Raw genomic sequence first — 5,957 nt, 5'->3', positions numbered from 1 at the left:
AAAAAATACTTACACAGAGATATCACTCTTAAAATATATATATATATATATATATATATATATATATATATATATATATGTATGGCTAATAGCATCTAATTTGTGTCCCCAAATGTTCTGTGTGGGTCCATCCACTGGAACCTAGTTAGCTACCCCTCCTAGCAGCCATCAATTGCCACTAATTTCTCAGATAGAGTTGGGGTTTCTTGCCCACTTCCTCACATTTAGGCTGGGATCTTGTCTGGTTTGAGCTTACCTGGAGCTTAATGCATACTGTTGCCATTGCTGTGAGTTCATATGAGTAACTGACCAGCTTTTTGGAAAACTCTGTTTCCTTGTAGTCATTCAGCACTTCTTACAATCTTTCTGTGCACCCCTCTTTCACAATGATGCCTGAGCTTTGGGAAGCAGAAGCTTGATACAGGGTAAATACTCTGCAGCTCTGAACATTGACCACCTGTGGGTTTCTGTATTAATCACTATCTACTGCATAAGGAAAATTATCTAGTGAGAGTTAAGAGATGCATTAATCTATGGGTATAGAACTAAGTCCATTAGGAGTCAGCATGTTACTATAGCTATCTAGAAGAAAACTAGTATTAGGCTCTGCTTTGCCCCCTGTGACCTGTTGTGTTCCTCAGGGGCTCTGGTTCCTCCAAGGGGCAGGCCATGCTACGGAGAATTGGCTGTGGCGAGTTAGCCACGGAAGGAGGGGCTTGTAGCGCCGTCTTGGGTCAGAAGCCTTGAGCTGCCAGGAACCCGGGATGGCAGGTGTGGGGAGCCTGCAGCGGTGTGGAGAACATGTGGAGGCGGGCATGGAGAAAAAAGATGGCCCTGGCATCTCATCCACGTCGTGAGAGGGGGCATTTACCAACCCTGAACGAGACTGCAGGCCCAAGATGCGTGGGCGAATGTTATCAGTGATTATTGGCATGCCTCAGGAGCAGTCTGGTATGATGGGTGCTGAGCTGCTGCTGTGCAGGCCTGGGTGGCCTGGAGCTGAGCGGGTGGAGCTAGGCACTGGGTGTTCCTTTCCTTGTAAGTCACAACCCACCCCCCATGATGATAATAATAAATGTACATAAAGATATGTTATATGGTTTGCCTGATAGTGCAAGAGACTCAGAGAGAACTCTGTAGAAGTTAAAGACAAGAATATGACAAGGTAGGTGACCTGGGGAAGCTGATGAGAGCAAGGATGGCCGCTAGTCAAGGACGCGTGTCAGAACATTGGTGCATTAGCCTGACACATCTGTGTTCAGTACTGGTTGGTAGACTGATGTACTCAGATCTCCCTTTTCAGAAGAGCAGCTTGTGACCAGGGTGAAGTCCAATGGAACTAGAGTTTGGCCATCACTTCCTTCTAAGGAATTCATTGTTGTCCCCACAAGCACCAGTCATGTTGAATGGGGCTGGACATCTTTTGCTTGATCTTTGCCTTTCAGTGACAAATAGGCAATGGAAAGTGAAGATTTAATTATAGTTTCCTGATCCTTGTGATACAGGTCTGTCCAGCTCCTTAGAAAGCAGAGGAAGGATACAAGTTCACGGCCTCTCTAAGTTACAGAGCAAATTCAAGCCAAGCTTCAGCAACTGTGAGACCGTGTCTCAAAATAAAATGTAAAGGAACAGGCTGAGTGAGAACTCAGTGGAGGAGCAGTTGCCTAGCATTAAGTTCAGTCCCTAGGATCCTGCCAAGGTGCATCTTTTCACAGTGTTTGGAATGGGATGATTGGCAGAGAAGAATATAATGCTTTCTCTGACCTGCAAACACTCACACAAAGGAGTAAGCCCAGTGTACTGCATAGCAGAATACCAAAAATGCCTTCCTAACAGAAGCTTTTTTAAGTCTCTTGACTTAAAAAAATCTGATATGCATCTATCAGATTTTAATTTGGTTAGGTTGTTTATATGATATGACAATTGATGTTTATCACTAAATATATTGTATATTTGTGTTCATCATTCCATAAAACCCAGTTGAAGTCTAATTCTCTTTCTAGAAACATTTTATGAGCATATTTGTAGACGTGCACAGATGTATACAGAGACCTATGTGTGCATGTGAATAGATGAAGCCAGTGATACTTTTATTTCAGATGCAAGTTAATTATAGCGATGGATTTTCAAAAAATTTTTAATGATTCAATGTCTTTAATAAACAGTTGATATCTGAACCCCTGAGCCAAGTTCAATATCCTAAACTAGTCAAAATGCATTACATTCAATGCTCTGAGAATTCCCCACAGTAGAACAGTGATTTTTTTTTTTTCTCATAAAGATTCTGCCTTTTGGGCATCAACTTTTTCAGCTTTAAATAAGATGAAATTGATTCTGCTGCAGCAGCCTAGATTTTTTTGTGTGTGGACCTATGTTAAGGTAGCTGTTTTTGTTTTTTTTTAATTAAATGTCAAATCTAGCTTGGCACTGGAAACACAATACATGCTTGATGTTTGAGGAAAACTGTCAGCCTGTCGTGTCCTTCCATGTCAAATTTCCAGCTGCCTGGCATAATTAGTTTGGGCTAAGGCTCACTGTTGGACAGAGCTTCATATCACAAATGGCTCAGCACTGCATGACTTGGGGGAATGGGAGACAACCGATTTGTCTTTGGGAGATTGAATTTTATACTTTAATTATTTAAGGTTATTTTTAGGGGCTTTTCTTATAGTTGTAACAATAAATCAGAAAGGCCATCAGAGTGAGACATAGAAAGGGAGAGCTGAAATTCTTTCCAGGAGCAATTCCTGTGAATATCAGCCTCCGCAGCTATCATTGGGAGAGGATTCTAACTAGTGTGCCATGAGGGTTTTTAATTAACTTTGAATTAATTTATACACAATTTAAAATTTTTTTTGCATCTCCAAAAATTCAAGTTGGAAAGTGTTAGTCAAGGTACATGACCCCTGTCTTAATTCTCTAGAATTGCTCTTATGGTAAATGATGAATTTTTGCAAGATGACCAACCCTCTAATAAATTAGAAACCAACAATTGTCCGCATAATTAATGCCTCACGTTTTCCACAAAGATGAATAAAAGAAAAAGGAGGAGGCATTTTCCTTATTCAGGAGACCAAGAAAGAACTCTCATGTGTACAGTGGAGAAGCTGCAGGAAAACCACAGGGAACACTGGAATCCAAAAGGGCATGCGTAGTCAGGGAGGCCTTCCCTCGGTGGAGTAGTGTCCAGATCAGGGCTGGGGCAACATTTCATGCTAAAGTCCTTTGTTTTCCTTATTTTACTCTAAATGCACCAGATTTCTTTCCCTTACAATTTGCTTAGTTTGTTTTACATTATTGTGCTTTCAATTTTTCTGTATTCTAATTCTAAAAACATAAATTAGGTATTTAAAAATCTATTCTGATAATATTCTTTTACTACAGCATTTGGTCCCTTTACATGTGACATGATTGCTAATGGACTTACAACTTATTTGTCATCTGTTTTTGAGCTTCCTCCTCCTCATTCTCCTCTTCCTCCTTCCCTTCTCCTCCTCCTCCTCTTCCTCCTCTGCTTCCTATTCTTCCTCTTCCTCCTCCTCCTCTATTCTCCACATTTGATTATTTTACTTCCTTCTACGGATTGCATACATCTTCTTTAGATGGCTGTAGGAATGACAATGTTAAGTACTAAACTTGTGAGATTGTAAAGTGAATGAGTTACATTATTCTCTTCCAGGAAAATATAAAGATCCTGATTCCTTCACACTCTCTGAAGTAGTACAGTGATAGTATTTTATGCGGCAACATTCTACTGTATCATAAAGTCTGTTTTGTTGGGGAACCCTGCTGCTAGGGTTGTGGTCCTCCATGTCCGGATAGCTCTAAGGGGCTCGATGCCATATGGAAGGGCTCCCCTTCTCATCAGGGGACCTCCTGCTCTCTGCCTGACTTATCTGGAAAGTGCCGCCAAGCACGGATGCCTGACCTTATTTGGAACATGACCTTTAGCATAGTTACCTGGAGAAAAAACTACCCCCAGGTTTTTTCTATATGATAATCAGGCATTACCTGGTAGTTGGACAATAGGAGCCCACTACCACATGTAAATAAAGCGTACTATGAGCACCTATCAGCTGAGGCTTTGGCTACTGCGTCCACACTATATTTTCCCCAGTTCTCCCACTGAATAAACGGAGCTGTTTCACTGAATCTGGAGCTGTTTCACTGAGTCTGGAGCTGTTTGCATCACTGAACCTGCCTCCCCAGAAGGGCTTTCTTCATCAGTGCTCACTGACCGTCCTGACCTCACTCGTCGCTTCTGCTCCCTTTGCCCTCGTGGACCAGTGGCCAATGACCCACGAGGAGAGGGAGTGACCCCACACTGTTTGTTAGGGCTTATTCATGCTTTTTTCCTTGCTTGCTTTCACGTCTTCCTTAGTAACTGCCCCCCCATTGTCGGACGCTGAGGCTGCTTTGCTTCTGAGTTAACAGTGTTCTTAGAATGTTCTTAGAATTGAATTGGGGGGAGGGGGAAAGGGATGATTTTTTTTTTTTTGCCAAAGTTTTTTTTCCCCATTTCTTTTCAAACTTCCCCACCCTAGGGCCCTGGGAGGGGTGCCTATAGTCCAGGCAAAGGAGCCCCCTATGGCGAGAAGGTGGTGGTGGTCTCAGCCTCCATTCTCATAGAGGTATGTTGCACATGCTGACATGAAGACCACTGCTAGATGCTCCTGACTGAAGCAGCCAAAGTTCTTGTAGAGCTTGAAGAGATCATTGCAGAACTTGACTCTGATGAAGGCATACAGGAAAGGGTTGATGCAGTAGCAGACACAGGGCTGGCTGTAAGTGATGTCATTAGGTGATGTTGAGCTGCTTGCTGAGCTCACAGCTGCTGTTGGTGACAAAGTTGGCCACCATCTGGGCCAGCATCATGCCATTGTAGGGAAGCTGGAAGACTATAAAAACAACCACCACAACGATGATGAACATGATGGCCTTGTCCTGCCCGAAGTTGCATGCTTGGAGCAGGGTGTGGATGATGACAAGGTAGCAGAAGCTCATGGCCAGCGGGGCACTAGAAATCCAATGACCATCTGGGATCCTTGGATGGTGATCAAGGCCCCCACGTGGTCAGTGATGAACGAGCATCTCCATGCTTCCTGGCTGTTTCTCTTCTGGAGGCTGCTGTAGAGTAGCTCTGGGATGGAGAGAAACAGAGTCAGCATACAGATGCCCACACAGGACAGCATGCTGTTGAGAAGCACGTGGGCATGGTGGCGGTGGGATGACATGGTCTGGACAATGGTCAGGTAGAGATAGATGCTGATGCAGTGAAACAGCAGCATGTCGCTGAAGAAACTGATCTTGTAGATGCCGAAGATGCACTTTCACAAGGAGATGCCAAAGATCCAGGACTTGGCTGAACTATAGGCCCAGAAAAGAAGAGTGAGGAGGAAGAGGCTGTCTGCCACAGCCAGGTTGAACAGGTAGGTATCCGTCATGGTTTTGAGTCTCTTGAAATAGTTTTATGTCAACACCACCAGCCCATTGCCCATGAGGTCCACAATGCAAATGACAGAATACAAGATCGAGAGGAACCCAGCCTTAAAGTTTCTCATGTCTTTCTTGAAGTACACAGTCTCCTATAAAGTGTAGCCCACTGAGGTGTTTTCCCCAAAGTAATAGACTGTGACCTCATCTTGACACAAGCACAGCTGGAAAATGACAAGGACTGCCATCACCAGCATGTTTTGCATTGGTTTCCTCAGGACCATGAAGCTCTCTGGGCAGTTGAAGCCACACAGGAAGGGTGTGCCTGCATATGTGTCCCTGTCTCTGTCTCTGTCTCTGTCTCCAGCTACCCCTGTCTGGGTTTCCTTTTTTTTTTTTTTTTTCAAAAAAAAAAAAAATTTGTTTTGTACATTGTGTTTTTTTTTTTTTTTTAAAAAGAAAAAAAAAAAAAAAAAAGGGGTTTTTTTTAAAAAAAAAGATTCATGGATATTTCTACTCTATAA

The 5,957-nt window shown here is 43.1% G+C and overlaps 1 pseudogene; it reads right to left on the bottom strand.

Annotated features, from left to right (window-relative positions):
* Positions 1-4,585: 4,585 nt before the first annotated feature.
* Positions 4,586-5,717, bottom strand: LOC103744296 (annotated as a pseudogene).
* Between the last annotated feature and the right edge of the window lie 240 nt (positions 5,718-5,957).

This window comes from Nannospalax galili, unplaced genomic scaffold, assembly GCF_000622305.1.
Source record: "Nannospalax galili isolate Female #2095 unplaced genomic scaffold, S.galili_v1.0 scaffold142, whole genome shotgun sequence".
Taxonomy (NCBI): Eukaryota; Metazoa; Chordata; class Mammalia; order Rodentia; family Spalacidae; genus Nannospalax; species Nannospalax galili.
This window is presented reverse-complemented; position numbering and strand designations above follow the sequence as displayed.